The sequence below is a fragment of the Neopelma chrysocephalum genome, unplaced genomic scaffold (assembly GCF_003984885.1).
Source record: "Neopelma chrysocephalum unplaced genomic scaffold, ASM398488v2 Primary Assembly neopelma1_25, whole genome shotgun sequence".
NCBI lineage: Eukaryota > Metazoa > Chordata > Aves > Passeriformes > Pipridae > Neopelma > Neopelma chrysocephalum.
This window is the reverse complement of record NW_020897694.1, coordinates 12,819,457-12,838,307: the sequence shown is the minus strand read 5'-3', so window position 1 is coordinate 12,838,307 and position 18,851 is coordinate 12,819,457. Positions and strand designations below refer to the sequence as shown.

At 39.2% G+C, this 18,851-nt stretch overlaps 1 long non-coding RNA gene across 1 annotated transcript; it reads right to left on the bottom strand.

Annotated features, from left to right (window-relative positions):
* Nucleotides 1-377: 377 nt before the first annotated feature.
* On the bottom strand, nucleotides 378-18,531 carry LOC113963770. Its single transcript, XR_003532939.1, has 3 exons — nucleotides 18,521-18,531; nucleotides 4,520-4,524; nucleotides 378-530 (listed from the first exon to the last, which is right to left on the bottom strand). It is a non-coding gene; the product is annotated as an uncharacterized LOC113963770 (long non-coding RNA).
* Between the last annotated feature and the right edge of the window lie 320 nt (nucleotides 18,532-18,851).

The window sequence follows — 18,851 nt, the reverse complement described above, 5'->3', positions numbered from 1 at the left end:
TTCTGTAATAAATCAGTATTTACAAAGGATCAATCTCTTCTCTCTCCAATAAAAGTCCAGCAGGGAAAAGGAAAGATCTTTTCCACTCTCCGAGCAGCAGTGTCTCTAGGGCAACAGTCTCTCTTCTTCCATGCAGCAGCTGTAGCTGGATCTCTTTCCATTACACACGAGGGGGTCTCCAAGCCCCTCTCAGCCCTTCGACTCCAAGCGAGGGTCTTTCTCTTCCGTGGACTGCGTAGCAGGGACAAGGCTTGCCTCACCATGTCATATCATGGGGTGTAAGACATCCCATGAAGGTCCCTTCCTCAGGGGATTCACCCCTGAGTCACAGCATCTCGGGTAGCTTTCAGTTGAAAACCTTTGCCTCAAGAGCTCTATCAGAGCTCCTGTGCTCTGTCTCAGGCTGCCAGCTTAGCAACAGCAGCGGGGGGGGGGACACAATGTCACCCCCTCCGCATTCCTTCTGGCTGTCCCGGTCCAGCTCCGGGACGCCTTGAGCTTATTAGCTCCTCTCTCCGGTGCATGCTGCACTCCAAGACTCCTCTCAAGAAGAAGTCCACCACCTCTCCTCTCTAGGAAGGGTCTCCAAGGGGTTTTGGGGAGTTTGTTTCGGTTCTTACCCCAAAACTCTGTCCGTAGAGATTAGTTCTCTCTCTCTCTCTCTCTCTCTCTCTCTCCTTGCAGGAGTTCTCTCCGCCTGTCTTGGCTGCATGCTGTCTCTGCTGCTTGCTTCTTATCTGCTTGGCCTTCTGCCATAGTTTCTCCGTTCACTGCTGCTCTGCCGCCGCTGCTCCTGCTGCCTACTCCCAGTGGAGAAAGACTCCCAGCTTCTCAGTCACAGACCTCAGTCCAGTTTAACACTGTTTCCGAGTTTCTATGACCACAGCCAGGGGCTGGGGGGCCATGGCCCCCCAAAGGGGCTCTTGCCCCTTCAGCTCGTGGCTTTCACAACATGGCCACTCTCTCCAACAACCACTACATCTACCCTTCTTTTCTGGTCTGGTTGTTAATATGTTTATATTTAGCAGGAGCGCTCATTGGCTCAACCCCAAGGGTCACCACCCCCTCGGGGTTACCAATTTTTAACTCCAGGGGGAAAACTTTTTTCCCTCACCACAGTTGTCTAGTATTTATAGAGTAATCATTGACTTACAGTCATATTTGCATACCAACAACATGGCTGGGTCACTGTCTCCAGACAGCCCCTGGCTACCATGTTGCCATCAATCCCCAAAGACCAGAGTAAAGTGGATGCAGCCATCATGGCCCCCACTGGTGGTTATACCTTAAGCTGGGGTGAGGAAAAGCACATCACAAGGGCCCAAAACTGTATTCGAGGTGTGGCCTCACCAGTGCTGAGTACAGGGGTATGATCACTGCCCTAGTCCTGCTGGCCACACTATTTCTGATACAAGCCAGGATGCCATTGGCCTCCTTGGCCACCTAGGCACACTGATGGCTCATGTTCTGCTGGCTGTCGACCATTCCCCCAGGTCCTTTTCTAATGGGCATCTTTCCAGCCACCCTTCCCCCAGCGTGTAGTGCTGCATGGGATTGTTGTAACCCAGGTACAGCACCCGGAACTTGGTCTTATTGAACCTCATATAATTTGCCTTTGCCCATGGATCCAGCCTGTCCAGGTCCCTCTGTAGTGCCTTCCTACCCTCCAGCAGATAAACACTCCTGCACAGCTTGGTGTGACCTGCAAACTGACTGAGCATGCACTTGATCCCCTCATCAAGATCATTGATAAAGATATTAAACAGAACTGGTCCCAGCACTAAACACTGGGAAATACCACTGGTGACCAGCCGCCAGCTGGATTTAGTTCCATTCACCACCACTCTCTGGCCTTGGCCATCCAGGCAGGTTTTTACCAGCAAAGTATGTACCTGTCCAAGCCATGAGCAGCCAGTTTCTCCAAGAGAATGCTGCATCCAGGTAGACAACAGTCACAACCACTCCCTCACCTACTAAGTAGGTCCCCTTGTCATAGAAAGAGATCAGCTTGGTCAAGCAGGACCTGCCTTTCCTAAACCCCTGTTGGCTAGACCTGATCACCTGGTTGTCATGTACATGCCACATGATGGCACTCAAGATGATCTCTTTATGTGAAGCAAGTACCAATTTAAAATAGGCCATTTTTTATCTCAACAATTCTGCTATTAAATGAAAGTTCAAATTTAGATGTTAACTTTATTCATAGTCATTTTATGCCCATTTGGTCTTGAACCAACATTTATCCTGTACCCTTAATAACTCTTATTTTTATGCTCTACCTTTTACTACTGTCTTTTCAAGCTTCATTTTATCTGGTTTAACAGTGCTAGTAGCTCTTGTAGCTGCTATTCCCAATATAAGTTTTATAGTCTCCTAATTACTCAAGCCAGCTTTCTCCAAATATCTTACAAATTTATTTTTTCTTACATGGAAAACCAGAGTTATCAGTTGTATTGCAGACTATGACTCATAAACTGGGAGGTGCTGTTGACTCCCTAGTGGTGGTCTGAAAAATAAAACCTAGACACGATTCCAGTATGGGGAAACTGGAATACTTTATTGAACACGAGAACACAATTTAAAGGCATCTGGGGCTGGACATGTTAATGAAGGGGACAACCTATGTTGATTGGGGAGTTGCACAAATTTTTGCTGCAGTTTCCAAATAGTTAATTTTTCTTCTAGTAGGATTACATGGGGGATAGAGGGATTACAGGAGTTTAGACATGGTTTTAACAATCATCTCAAAAAGTCCTTTCTTAATTCTTCTTGGAGCCAGGTTTATATCTCCGAGTTGCACATTAGCAGGTCTCAGGACAGGGGTCCAAACTTCTTGAATCACGAGGTGTTTGCCAGCCTTGTCTTCCAAGGTTTGTGATTCAGATTCACTGAGCCTCCTTTTGCTGAGAGCTGGCTTTTGTCCCCTTCACTCCCTCGCAGGACAGGATGTCTTGTCGAGGGATCTGGATAGATTGTATCATTTCTGCATGTTTAATGAGACGAGGCAATAAATCCAAATGCTGGATTTTGCATCTAGGATCAAGTAATCCTGGGCACATGTATGGCCAGTCTTCGTGAACAAAGATTTGGGGAAAGGTCTTTTACCTTTCCAGCCTGCGCAATGGATTTTTTAGGTGAGACACAGCATGCGCTGAACTGAGCCCACCCTTTAATCCTAAGGTTCATCTGTCGGGGCCAAGCGAGCTTGGACAATGGCAGTGAGGTCCTCAGGACGTAGGTTTGTTTAAAGTGACCTTCTCATAGATGGATGGCCTTACAGGGCTGACGAGCTCCATCTGCCCAGGGGAGTGTCCCTGACCAGGAATCGAACCCGGGCAGTGGGGGTGAGAGCGCCGCATCCTAACCACTAGACCACCAGGGGTCCCCATCCTGGGCACATAGGATGGAGTGATACTGGGCGCGAGTAGACATTGGAAGAAGAGTGGCTGGAAGGTAGCCCTGCATAAAAGGATCTGGGGGGGGGGCAATTGACAGCAGGACCAACAGGAGCCAGCAGCGTGTCCTGGCAGGCAAGATGGCGAAATGCATCCTGGGGTGCATCAGACAAAGCATAACCAGCCAGTCAAAAGAGTTCATTATCCTATTGTATTCAGCATTGGTGTGGCCTCACCTGCAGTTCTGGGCCACACAGTGTTAAGGTGCAACCAGAGGAGTTGGAAGGAATGTTCTATGAGGAGTAGATGAGGACCTTGTGTTTGTCTAGTTTGGAGAAAAGGAGGTTGAAAAGATGACCTCATGGCTCTGTACAGCTTCCTGAGGAGGGTAAGCAGAGGGGGAGGTGCTGAGCTCTTCTTGGTATTTAGTGATAGGAAGCATTTCTTTACCAATAGGGTAGTCAAACCCTAGAACAGGCTCCTTAGTGAGGCAGTTGATGACCCAAGCTTGTCAGTGTTTAAGAAGCATATGAACAATGCCCTTAATAACACGCTTTAACTTTTGTTCAGCCCTGTAGTGGTCAGGCAATTGGACTAGATGACTGTTGTAGGTCCCTTTCAACTGAAATTGGGTATTTTATTCTATTTTATTCTGTTCTAAATGTTTGTATAATAATTCTAATACCTACTGTGTACATTTTACACTTTCCCTTCAATTTTTCCAATTCTCTATTAATTTGGCAGAGTACAGTCATTGTCACTGAAGTAATAATCTACTGATTAGCTTTTAGTTAATGTAGTAAAAACTCACTCTCTAAGTTCCTATACACATGACCCCACTAAATTTTGTTCCCTTTATATTACTGTATTCTGGAAGATAATATTGTTATTCCCTTATATGATATTCAGGTCTTGTATTAATGATGTCTCCCAAGAAATAAGGGTAGAAAGAATTAAGAAGAGAGAGAAGCATTGAGTGATAGCTTTCTGTTTTGATAGTGTGAAATAATAGAGAAATAAAAAATATAAAATATTTTATATTTATAAGATATTAAAAAATTCTAATGTTATTAGAAATAGTATCTTTCTATAATTTAACCTAGTTCTCTTTTTAACTCCCACACTGTCTCTCTCTTCCAGTGTTACAACTGTTATACAGCATTTCTAAGAAGCATATGACTTCCATTCTTCATTTCAGTGCTCTGTCTGAGGATACAGAACAATGATCCTTAGTCACTTCCTCCACTAGTTTTACAATTATGAGCTACAGAGCATTAGTTGAAAAGTCACATTTGAAATAACCTCTGTTCTTACTAATGCAGACTTGGAAGTTCATGCAGAAAAGATTCTGAGCAATCCTTCCTAATGGATTTGATAAATGCAAGATCAAGCAGAGTCCCTTAAATGAATAACCCTGCTAGCATAAACAGACTACAGTGTGTTTAAAGTATACAGTGTCTTGATTGCTGCCTTGACATCCTCTCCACTTTCCTTTTTATGGGGTAAATCAGCAGTCCATGATAGTGTCTGATATGGAAGAGACGAGACCTGGCAAATAAAATCTGTTTTGCAAGCAGACTCTTTTAACACATAACTGATAAAGAGAAGCAACCTTATGAACAGTTATTCAGCCTAGGGCCTGTATTAAAAAACTATTCAAGAAAAGATAAGATATTAAAAGTTTGAAAATGTATGAGTGGGCATTCATTTGCTGCTATTCATCATTTTTCTAATTTTCAAAATATTTTATAAGTTTTGGTAGTTATGTCCCCAACATTTGCTAAAATTAACATAAAATTTTATGAATGCTCTAGAACTGGACTTTTCACAGGAGTAAAATGAGACTTATGGAATTATTAATTTTTATTTTTGTAAATCTTTATAAGCCTTTCACCAAATACTAACATGAACTTAAAATGAATATGAATTCTCTTTAAAAAATATTTTTGGTGAAATGTTGGCCAGTGCTTACTCCTGTTTTTGAACAGAACTGGGAAAGGGATTTACATTGTTTCAAACATTAGTGCATAGAACCAAAGGAATGGTTCTTCTACAATATATGATTAATTAATTTTGCTATTATTGATAAATAATGTTGTTTATCATGTTTTAATATGTAATTACATTTTTAAAAAACTAAAAAAATCTATTTTCTAAGAAAATATCTTAGGTAAGGTACACTGGCTTTACATCCTATTCTGTTACCACTGAAGTCAGATGAAAGTTCTGTAAAAGATTAGGTAACAAAAAAGGGCCCATAAAATCAAGTATTTCAGATATATAGGACAACAGTAAATTAAAGAAGACATGTAATTTTTCCTTTTTTATGGGTTATGCTGGCATGCCTTTAGCTATGAACTAATGTCAAAAGAAATATTAATCAATTTCCCTCTAATGCCTCATATTAAAATACTACAGTTGGATACGATATGTTAATTACTTTGTATTTTGTTATTTTAAACATAATTTTGAATGCTGTTTTGAGAGGTATTTTGTTCAATGTGCATATTGGAGTGAAAGAAATTTATAACTTGTTAATATGGTTTATCAGACTTTTTTTTCTGCCTGTTTTACCCTCTACTTTCCAGACAGACTGTTCTTTGATTTCTCAAGCTGAAGGGACAGAATTGCATACTGAAAATAGGGTTGCTCAAAAAAATCCCTTTGCAAATAATAATAGAATTATTGAACCTGTACCCCATATGTTTTAGTTTGCTTTGTTTTTTTTCTTCATTTTGTGAATTAATACTGTTCTATATGGCAGTGATGAAGGTGTTGATAATTGCATACTAGCTGGTAATAAAAAGCCATGGTGCCTATAGAGCTTTGGAATCAAATCTCTGGAATGTCACAATTTGAGATAACATTGGCAGATACAAAACACTTTAATCACAGATACATGTGCACTTTTACAAAGTTGTCACAGCAGTATGGTCTGTGATCAGGGAGCTGGGCTGTGGGCTCCTCTGGGTGTCACTTTGGTGCCGCCTTCTGCAGTTCCATCAGGGACTTGGGGCCTCTCCTTGTGCACCCTGGGAATCTGGGAATCTATCTGCATGTCTCCAACAGCACCTTGCACAGCCTCTACACCGGTATCCACAAGTGCCCAGTCTCTCCTGTCTCTCCAAGAGTCTATCCCCATGTGTCTCCCCAACTGCCTCTCCTCTACGTGTTTCCCTGTGTAGTTCTTCCCCTAAGTCTCCCAAAGTGTTTCTCCCTGATGTGTCTCCTGTGCCTCATAGATGCCCCTTTATTCCTAAATACATGTGAGACAGAGCACATGGGGCTCCCCTGCCTGGTGCAGTTTGGGGTGAAATGGAATATTTTTGGCAGTGTCAGAATCAACTGGACCCTCAGGATCTCCTCCATTCGGAGCACCCTGCAGCTCCCAGCCACCCAAACCCGCCACTAAGGTCTGATATATTAACATTTAACATCAGATCTTCCTTTCTTTTTTCTTTCTCTCCTCTTTTTTTCAGAGCTTACTCTCATACTTTGCTGCTAGGATTTAAGACTTTCTTAGTGGATGATCTTTTTCATTGTTTCTCCTATGTGTGAAATACAAACTTCTTCCTCACAGTAGCCAGGTTAACTGTTTTTATTGACTTTTACACTAGTTACTTCCTGATCTGAAAAGGAAGGATTGTTTTTTTCTTGTTTTTTTCTTCTTCTCTAAACACATAACTTTCCTTAAAGCACCAAACTTTCACTTTTTGAGACAGTCTAAAAAAGTGCTTTAGAACAAAGTCTTAGCAGCCAGAGCTAAAGCCAGGACAAGAGGTTATATATTGTTAAAGTTACTAGTATCATTAACTATTTTGCAGATAATTCAATTAGCCAAATAGCCAAATATCTTGGCTATTTTTCAGGGGTAAGATTGAGCTGGACAAATTCAGTGCTCAATGACATTTTTTAATTTTTAAGCATATCAGATGGTTTATATATATAGGGGAAAATTCTTGCTAGGATTTGATTTGAGCATGATAAAACTACTCAATAGATTCTTGGTATAATGTTTCTATCTTAATATAAACAATCATCATATTTATGCATTTCTTGGTTATAATTTTATGAACAAACTCAAAGAAGATTAAAATAAAACAAGCAGGATGTGCATTTCTCAAAAGTGTCCTTTCTTGCTCCTGATGGCTGGTTTTGCTCTGTTTCTATCATGACATCTGTTTTTCTTTACTTCCTGATATTTGGCTTACAAGATCTGTAAATGGCTGACAGGTTCTTTTTACATTTATTTAGATTCCAGCTGGGACTTGCTCTATGAATTAGCTCGAGGCCATGATATGGAACAAACCCATGAAAATATGAAGTGTTTTCTCAGCATTGGGGGCCACCTTCTACAGAGATTATGTATAAAGTCAATTAAACAGTCAACAAATGTTCTACACCTGTCAGAAAGTTTAAGAAACTGTTACTGTTAGATGTGGTGTCACATGCATTGTATGAACATGTCTGAGTTCCTCTATTAAAGAAAAGCTGAATTATTCAATGTGAAGCAGTTTTGCAATGCTTTTCTCTCTGTTTTCAATCTTTCTGATTCACCTGTTTCCTAGAGAGTCTTAAGACACATAAGTACATGGACTTTCCTTCATTTTTGTGTAAAACTTACTTATATCATGAGGATTCAAACTGTGGATTGAAGATGTTAACTTTACATTTCCAGAAGCTCGACAGCCCAAAAGAAAAGAGATTTGACAAATCCTCCCTACAGAATGACTGTGACATTCTAGTTCTGAGGTTTTACTCTAAGTGAAAAAGTCAAAAAGACATCTAATTTTTAATTAGTTCTCCCCATTTGGGAGATCATCTGATTTTACTGGCAGAATTAGCAAGTGAAATCACTCAAGAGCTGCCATGTAAATGTCCCCTACCTCCAGGGCCTCAGTATATTAAATGAGTACAGTGTTAATCTGGAAACATTATTATTGATTTTAAATGAGAGTAGCAACGAAGTTTGGAGAAAATCATTACAATGAAATAATTATTATGATTCCTTTCTCGATCACTGATAATGGAAATTAGACATGTAAATATATTTTATGCATAAAAGAGGACAATTTCTTCCCCCTCCTGCACTTTTCTAATTAAAATAAATAATTTAAATTAATTCCAGACATATTTTATAGTGTTTTCTGACTAACAAGATGAACAACTTGCAGGGCATATCAGAGAACAATAAGGGCTGTAAGTATTTTCCTCCTTGATTTTTATTTTGTAACTTCTTTTGCTAATTTATACATAGTATGACATTTTACTGAAACGATGTAGAAAAAATATTCTGAGATTCTGTGGTTAATTTTTCAAGTGCCATTTAAGTATTAAAATTCAACCATATTTCTATGGCCAATTTTTAATACTCAATTTGATTACAAATAAAGACCATTTCTCTTCTATCAGTATGGAAGTTCATTTACTGAAAAATTTACAATGCTTATATAAATTCTGAATGTCTGCATCCTGGAGCCATACAAACAGCTTCCACATATTTAAAGCTCACCTCTCAAAAAGTTTTTGAATAGGACCCCCAGCCTTATCAGCCTGATCTGTCCTATAGAACTGGCATTCTTATAACTCATCCTTTTCCTACTTGAAAACAAACAATGCCTAGAAATAAGCAGATATTTGAGTACCTATGCTTCTCAGTCTCTATTACATGAATTGTACTGCTAATACAAAATGCTTACTTAAAAAGAATTAAACATTTCCAGTTAAATATTAAAACTGAAAAGTAGTCAGTGTAAAAAGTGACCGGTAATAACATGCACTTTCAATGTGTATGTATATGTATATATACACCCATACGGATTCATATACAATCATAGAATCATTTAGGTTGGAAATTACCTTAAGATCATTGAGTCCAGTAAGTTGTAGCAAGAATATCTGATAGAATCTCAAAAAAAATACATTCAGGCATAATATAAAAGTATAGCTTTCCCAATTCCCTTCCATCTTGAAAAGAAAAACCTGACATATACCATCTTCTAATAATTACACATTCTTATATTTTAAAACAAATTAATGGGAAAAAAAGACTAGCAAAAAGAGGTCTTTATTTCACAAATCCACTTGAAGTCAAGAGGGACTGCATCTTCTAAAATCAGATAAGTGGTATGCAAATCTATCACAATAATGGAGAAGACCAGTTCTAAATGTAATTTAAAGCGGTCTGAAAGGATAAATAAAATCAGAGGGAAAAAAATTACATATTGCATTTATTATCATAAATGAAAATACAAGAAATACATCAACGTTTCATGAAACTCTGCAGTCTTTAGAAGTATAGAAAATGTAGATACTTTTACCAAGGAGAAGCTCATCCAGTTTTGACAGTCACTTCTTAGTCACTAATGATTTTTAAAAGTAATGTATAAAAGCAACAGAGTCAAAAAAATGGTAATGAAATACAAAGAAAAAAAAGCATGCATTTTTATTTAACATAAATGTTAAGATTACACTTTTCAAAAAATAGATTCAGTTAGAAACTGCATCACTTCTTAGACAGCTTTACTTCAGTCTTACAAAATTTAGGGAACTGTTCCAAACCACACTGTAATAGATTTTTGTTTTCTACTAATACATTATTGACACCATTAATATTAATAAAGTAAAACACCTGAGGCAATTCTATGAAGAAAACTTATGATTTTCAGTAATAACTGCATCTGCTCTCAATGATCAAAATCAACACTTGTTAATATATAAAGTACTATACCTAAAAATGGAAATTTGCTTCTAAGAACTATCAGGAAGGATATGATAACTCATTAAGAGTTGAAAGACTTCTGTTAAACAAAGGCAGAATACTTGAAAAATGCTTAGAAATCAAGCTAACTAAAGGGATCCTGGAAAAATATATTAGTCAAACAAAAAGGAATTCAATTCCACACTTCTTTTGATCATGCAGTCATTTGCAGTTGCAGAATATGGATGTAAATAATTATAATTTTAATATTTCTAAGAAATATAACTATGTATGTATACTGAAAACCAAACTCATTGGAATCTATGAATTTAAACTTCTGGGACTTTCTTTCTATTATTTCTTTCTATTGTTGGAAAACTGAGTATAAAAGCAGTTCCTTTTTTGAATCGCCAGATAATTTTGATTTGCAAATAAGGCCCAAAACTGCAATATTTGCATGGCCCACAATAAATGTATACTTTCTGCATGTTTCCCTGATAACGTAGTCCCTTTTGCTGCTTCTGTCAGATCACTTTTTAGGGTTCTGTCAGATCACTTTTTAGGGTTCTGTCAGATACAGAGTTTAAAGAAAGGAACCATTTTGGCAATTACTTTGCCAATAAGCTTCCCTGAATAATAATGTGGTGAATAATATGTTGGAAGATATAAAGAAATTATATCCATTTATATATCTATCTAGAGATATATATATATCTCCTGAGAATATTATTTCCAGTAGTGAGAAACAATATCTGCCCAATTTATAGGCCAGGCAATATGATTGTATACACAGAAAGGAAATAACTAGAAGTAATGACTTTCATTTTCACTTAAATTTCAAACTTTTGTTGTCTTCTTCTGTTATTTCTCAGAAAGTTGTATCTTATGTCTCTAGAAAAGAATACATAAGAAAATATTACCCTAACAGAAAGAGACATTCAACTATAAAAGAAAAAAAAATTTCTCCAAAGAGCTGGAACTCAAGATATTACTCAAAGTAATATCTTGAGCAGAAGCTGTTCCATACATTTGAAATGTACAGTAGAGTTTGAAAATGTGTGTCCTCCACATTGCTACTACTGGTTCTTTGGCTCTTTTGGGTTACTGATTTTCATTCAGCTACAACAACTTCCAGCAGAATTAGGTTTTACGAACCATGGCTATGCTGCAAGACTCAAATTGTTATATGCAGGCGTATCGTACCCACTTAACTACAGACTAGCATATTGATAATAATTATGTAGTGAATCAATTTTAAAGTAGGTATAAACCTTATGATTCACAAGTACTGTGAATAAATCATCTAAACTAACTATGTACCTCTTTAGTTCTGAATTTCTGTAGAAGTATTTTGGTGTGATGTCCTTGGGAATCTATTGGTAAACCAGCATGTACATCCCACAGACTTTATAAAAAAAGTATAGTTGCAGTATTATTTCCAAGCCATTAGTAAGACTTGTGACTTTTTGAATTTTAAAGAATTACTGGGAGACAAACTGGTACCCTGTTTCTATTTTACATGATCTCCTTACAGTCAGAGGACTGGTCCAGGATGCCAAAGACCTTAATTTACTCCACACTGAGATGTCCGTGATGTCCACCATACCCACATGATGCCTAGTGCAGAATGCCAAACAGACCATCGACTTGTGCACTGTAAACTTAACTTCAATCTTAAGTTCAAGCCTAAAAGGGGCAGTATCCCAAGGAAGAGACTCCAAGTTAACAATCTCCAATCAGCCACAGTGAAAGACAGATTCCAGGCAAATCTTCAAACTAGGCTCGAAAACCATTCCATAAATTCTATAGATGCCCCCCCCCAACACTCTAGTACCATAGTAAAAACAGCATCCTGCAGTCCTCTGTAGAATCCCTAGGGTTCTCCCTCAAGAAGAACAAGGACTGGTTTGATGAAAACAACCAAGAGATCCAGGAATTGTTGAGGAAGAAGAGAACCGCTCACCAAGCACACCTTGCACTGCCATCCTGTCATGTAAGAAAAGCAGCCTTTCGCCTTGCATACAGCAAGCTCCAACAGAAACTCTGTGACATCCAGAACAAGTGGTGGATCAATCTAGCTGAAAAAACTCAATTATGCGCAGACACGGGTGATCACAGAGGATTCTATGAGGCCCTGAAAACAGCATACGGGCCTACATACCAGGTACAAAGCCCTCTACTCAGCGCTGATGGTCAAACGCTTCTGACAGATAAAACCTCCATTCTGAATCGATGGTCTGAACACTTTCAGACTCTTTTCAGTACTAGTCATGTAGTCCAAGACTCAGCAATTCAGTACATCACACAACAACCAGTGGAAAATGCTGGAAAGTGCCCCCACTTTGGGAGAAACCCTTAAGGCCATACAGCAGGTGAAAACTGGCAAGGCAGATGGGGTTGATGGAATTCCACCTGAAGTCTGGAAACATGGGGGCCTTGCACTCCATGCTAAATTTCACAAGTTTGTGGTGGGCTGTTGGGAACTAGGAAAGCTACCATCAGACCTTCATGATGCAGTCATCATCACCTCGTATAAGAAGAAAGGAGTTAAATCAGACTGCTCAAATTACCATGGTATTACTCTGCTCTCCATTGCTGGCAAAATCCTGGCAAGAATACTTTTGAACAGACTAATACCCGCTATAGCAGAAGGAATTCTACCTGAAAGCCAGTGTGGTTTCAGAGACAACAGGAGCACCACAGACATGGTATTTGTTCTCAGACAACTGCAAGAGAAGTGCAGGGAACAGAACAAAGGTCTCTATGTAACCTTTGTGGACCTCATCAAGGCTTTCGATACTGTGAGCAGAAAAGGTCTATGGCAGATTTTGGAACGTTTAGGATGTCCCCCCAAGTTCCTTAAAATGATCATCTCACTCCATGAGAATCAGCACGGCCAAGTCAGATATGGCGATGCACTTTCTGAGCCCTTTCTAATAACCAATAGTGTGAAACAAGGCTGTGTTCTCGCACCAACCCTATTCACAATCTTTTTCAGCATGATGCTCCAAAGGGCCACGGTAGACCTCGATGATCAAGACGGTATCTACATTCGATGTCGTACCAATGGAAGCCTATTCAACCTAAGGCGACTGAAGGCCCACACCAAGACCTTAAATCATCTTGTCCAGGAGCTGCTTTATGCTGATGACGACGTCCTTGTCGCCCACACAGAAGCAGCTCTGCAGCATTTAACATCCTGCTTTGCAGACGCTGCTCAGCTCTTTGAGCTGGAAGTCAGCTTAAAGAAGACTGAAGTTTTCTATCAACCTGCACCTCAGGAAGTCTTCCATCATCCCCATATCATCATTGGCTCAAATCAGTCCAGCAGTTTAATTACCTAGGTAGCCTCATCTCCTCGGATGGTAAGATTGATGGAGAGATAGACAATAGGTTAGCCAAGGCATATAGTGCTCTTGGAAAACTCCATGGAAGAGTGTGGTGAAATAAACACTTGAAGAAAAGTATAAAGATCAGTGTTTACAGAGCCATTGTGCTGTCTACTCTTTTATACGGATCCGAATCATGGGTCATTTACCGCCACCACCTGCGTGTCTTAGAACACTTCCATCAACGCTGCTTCTGTACAATCCTAAACATCCACTGGTCAGATTATGTGACTAACACATCAGTCCTAAAACAAGCAGCAATCACAAGTATTGAGGCCATGTTGCTGAGAACACAGCTGCGCTGGGCAGAACACGTCTCAAGGATGAAGGACCAGTGCCTCCCTAAGATCATGCTTTATGGTGAACTTGCCACCGGCTGCTGCAAGACAGGAGCCCTGAAGAGGAGATACAAGGACTCCCTGAAACAACATCCCAACCTTGACCATATTGATCATCATAACTGGTCTACTCTGGCCTCCGATTGGGAGGCCTGGAGACACACCATCTATAACGCTGCTGATGCTTTTGAAAAAGCACGCAGGATCACTCTTGAGGAGAAAAGGCAATGCAGAAAGAATCATGTCTTGCAGAATATACCACCTAAGGAGTCTTTCTGCTGTGCCTTTTGCAACCGGACATATCTATTGCATATTGGCCTTTTTAGCCACCAGCACACTTGTAACAAATGTGGGTAGAGCCCTTCCCAGATCTTCGTTCATGAAGCCTAGCCATGAATTATGCAATAAGAAAAATAATATTTAATATGTTAGGAGAGATGCAACTAGTGTGAAAATAAATCCTATATCCTCTGAAAGTTTATATAAATTTGCCACTGAAATAGGAGGAAGAAATGAATCCTAAATTTTTGATTTCTCTCACCTTTCCAACTACTCAGGTATTATTGTGGATTACCTAACTGATACTGTATTAATAAGATTTTTTGAGTTATTATTATTACAGTTTATGAGGGACAAATATGGTGACAAACTTTGTTCATTGTGGTTTAAAATGTCTTTATAGTCATTCAGAAGATGTCGGCAGAGTCACTGGATTCAGTACAGAGCATCAAAGTTAAAGAGATGGTTATGCAAACAGATCAGAATGAGACTCCCTGCAAGCACGCACGTAAAAAAAGCACAGTGATACTAGTGATTTAAAAGTCAAAAAGGAATGGACTTAATATATATTTGGCATTACATGCCAAATCCAAATTTTGGGTTTGGGCAAAGCCAAGTTTCCAAACCCACAGTTAAGACTGCAAAGTCTTCCATTGGGTCTCGCCTGTAATCACATTTTAGGGGTAGCATTTTCTTCAAGTTGGGTCTATCAGTTACTCATGAAGTTATTACCACTTTGGAAAGGCCTCCAGAAAGCATAGGTACTTTCCAGTCTAGATACATGAATTTGCATATCAGCTTGGAATAGTCAAATCTGTATGCCAGCAAGACATCTAATGCCGCACACTGTAGTTAATTTCCACAGTATATTTTGAGAAACGTAATTGAAGTGTGTTCAATATCACAAAATGTGAATGGGTGAGATCATAACAAGAGTCTTACCTCTGCCACTGCAATGCAGAGAAAATATATCTACTTAATAAAAATGATCTAACTATAATCTGATGTGGAAATTTGTTTATCAGGATTAACTATAATACACAAATGCTGTTTATAATTACGAGCACACAATTAAGCGCAACTGTAGTGGTTTGAACCAGGTTTTCCCCCTGAAACTAAGAAAGTGGTAACCCCCAGGGGGTGGTGACCCTTGGGGCTTGACCAATCAGTGCTCCTGCAAAATATAAACATATCTCTGGAGACCGAAAAGGAAGCAGTGGTTCTTGTGGTGAGAAGAAGAGGTGGCCATGTTGTAGAGGCCACGAGGAGAAGGGGCTCTGGCCCCTTGGGGGCCTCTGCCCCCCCCCAGCCCCAGTTGGGGGCTGCAGGGACTCGGAATGGTGTTGAAGCTGGGCTGAGTGCCTGCGGCTAGGAGCTGGGGGAGTTTTCTCCCCTGTAAGTAAAAGTGGGAGACGCTGGGAGCAGCGACGGAGCAGCAGCGGAGACAGCAGCGTCCGAAGAGCAGTGGCAAAGAGCCAACTGATAAGGACCAAAAGGAGCAACACAAGCCGGTATGCAGCTAAGGCAGACACAGAGGTGTCTGAGGAGAAGGAAAAGCAGCAACAGGACAAGAGGACCAAGCCAGCAGCAGGAACAGAGTTTCGCGGGGTAAGAACTGGATAAACCAAAACCCCCAAACTCGCTAGAGACCCCTCCGAGAAAGAGGAGGGGGTGGTGGACTGAGAGGAGTCCTAAAGTGCAGTATGCACTGATGAGAGGAGCTAGGAAGCTCATGGCCTCCTGAGAGATAAGCCAGGACGGCCGAAGGAATGTGTGTGTGTGGGGGGTGACCTTGGCCCCCCCTGCTCCAGCTTCAGAGAAGCTGGCAGCCATCTTTGAGGCAGAGCATGGGAGCTCTGCACAGGGGCTTGATTTCCCCTGAGGATACCAGACCGTCACGAAGACCCCGGTGCTTCGTGATATGACCATGGTGTAGCGGCCGTGTCTGGGGTTACGCAGCCCATGGAAAGACCCCCTGTTGGAAGACGGGGGCCGAGAGAGGCTTGGAAGACCTCCCTCGTGTGTGCTGGCAGAGAGCCAGCAACTACTACTGCTGCCTAGAAGAGAAGACACAGAAAGCCTACTGCCTAGAGAGAGAGAGAGTCCTGCTGCTGACAGACTGGGAGGGGTCTTTTCTTCTTCTTCTCTCCTGGACTTTTATTTGGAGGGAGAAGAGATTTGGCCCATTGTAAATATTACTGTCATGGTAGAGATAGATATAGAGTTAAGATTGTATGCAGTGTATTATAGTATTTATTTATTTGTATAGTCTTTGTAATATATTCCTTCCCCCATATTGAGTCTCGTGTTTTTGTCTGGAAAACCCATCTCACATGGGGTTGAGATGTGGGTGGGGGGCTAGGAATCAGAATTGGATTTTGGGCCTGCTGAAACCATGACAGCAACACAGTATAAAACTCAAATAACATATGGCATTTGCAGAAGCAGTAGTGCTACCAGAAAAGAAACATACCAGTTGTCATATTTTATTAATCCTATGATAAACTACTGCTGCATTGTAATTGAGTCAGCCAACATCATTATCTGAACTTCTGTTTTCTGTGAATCTCTTGTAACTTAGAAGTCCAATTATTTATTAATACGACATTGTTTCATTGAATGTGAATTATTGTAGGGACAGTGGGTTGACTTACTCTCCAGTATTATTATTCCAATATAGCAATGATTTATGCTAGGTATTAATTTTGTCATGTTTCATATTGTATCTATTTATATATATACTTCTTGGCAAGAGTAACTAGCCCAATATTCCTTAGGTAATGAGCTGTTAAGTTCAACAAGTGAACTTACAGTGCCCTTAGAAATATAGCATTCACATTTAGCTCTTATTTGTGTCAGAGGTTAATAATTTCACAAGTTAATAACTTCCATCTAAGAAAGGTAATCAATATCATTCTGTTTCATAAGTTGGAAGGAACATCATGGTAACATGTAACAGTAGCATCCAAAATTTAAAAAAACCTATTCTTTTTAGTAACCAAGAAACAAGTTTGTAAGTTTGTAATAATTAAAATCCCACTGAAAAGGAAATGAAAAACTTACACATTGTAAAAAGATAGCCCTAATTATTCTCACAACATAAATAAAGCCTGGAGATACAATGCAACAGCAGATGCAATATCTTAAATGAACTTCATGTTGCAGTGCTGACCACTATTTGAAAAAATAATGATTAAAATAATGTCTAATTCCTATATTACTGATTCTTCTCAGCAATAACAAAAATTCAAGAACCTTAAATCTGTCAGGGTCATGTACATACCTTGAAACTGCACATCTTGCATGAAGGGGCACCAGATAAAAGCCGTTTTGCCTCAGAATGTCTTTGATATTACTATTTAGACACAGCTAAATAAACTATCAGCCTGTTTTGATTTTAAAAGTCAACAATAGTCAGGTAGACGTTACAATTACTTCACTAAGAAAAAAATCGTACTACCTAAAATTTGTTTATTGATTTAAATAGAAACCTTATAACAGCTGCAAGAATTTCTAATAATTTCTAATAATTTCTAATAGAAGACTTTGAGGTAAAAAACCCCAAACTAATTATAGGTGAAATACTGAACATATTACATCCATGTAGGAGTTAAGCAGAATTTTAAGCTTATAGAATAGTCCTACATATTCTTCTTGTTCTCTGTCAATATATAAATATGGGCCATAATTATACTAGATAAACCTCTCCATACAAAACTACAATGTCCAATTTGCTTATTAAAGCCTAAGTATTTTCAAATTACTTAATTTTGTTTACTAAAATCTATTCAACTGACATAAGAGATCAGTTCTCACAGCAGAATCGTTTCTGGAAAGGGTTCTGCAAAGGATTTGCCTGAAATCAAAAGGGTTTTGGGAGAAGCTCTGGCACATGCATAAATAAACAAATACAAAACACCTCACACAATGAATCACAATAATTTATTTCAAAAACACACGATATTTTGTCTAAATATCTATTGGATATTGGATATCTGGATTGCAGAGTAAACCTTGATAATTTTTAAATATGTCCTCATGAGTAGACAGAGAACTACATTTTTATAACTCTTACACCAAATAAACTAAGATGCTACAAAGGAAAGAATGAATTGATATGTAGATAGATAAAATCATTCAGTAGCTTATTGATGCTTTCCTCTTTTTATCAAGACAAATAAATACTTTTAATCTTGCTTTTCAAACTGCAGCTTTATTCCACAGTAATCTACAGACTGGAGGACAGTGCATATGCAAAAGAAACAAACAACACAAACCAACAACAACAACAAAACAAACAAAGCCAAGAAAACACAAAACCAACTCAGAAAGAAAAAGTAGGTTTAAATCTGCAAAGAGAGGAAGAAATCTGAATCTACATCAACTATATCCTAATAAACTTCTATCTGAAAGGGAAACAAAACTCTTCTTGCCATTCTTTGTATCTTGAGAAGAAGGACTGTTAATCATGCCTGGAGAAAACAGCCTCCCTGGGGATTGGTATGGTCTGAAGAGTAATGGCAATGAACAGATATTTCTCACTCCTGGCTAACTATTAGCTCATCAGTCAGCACTCTAGTCTTCTAGTCAGTCTCAAATATATCAATTTGTTTAGGAAGCTAATAGTCTGCCAAAAGTGACTGGGATTTCAGTATACAATGAACACATAAGAAAAATAAACTTAAAATTCAGGTACTGCAACAATATACTACAGTGTCTAAATTCCTTTCCCGATCTAGTGTCATATTAA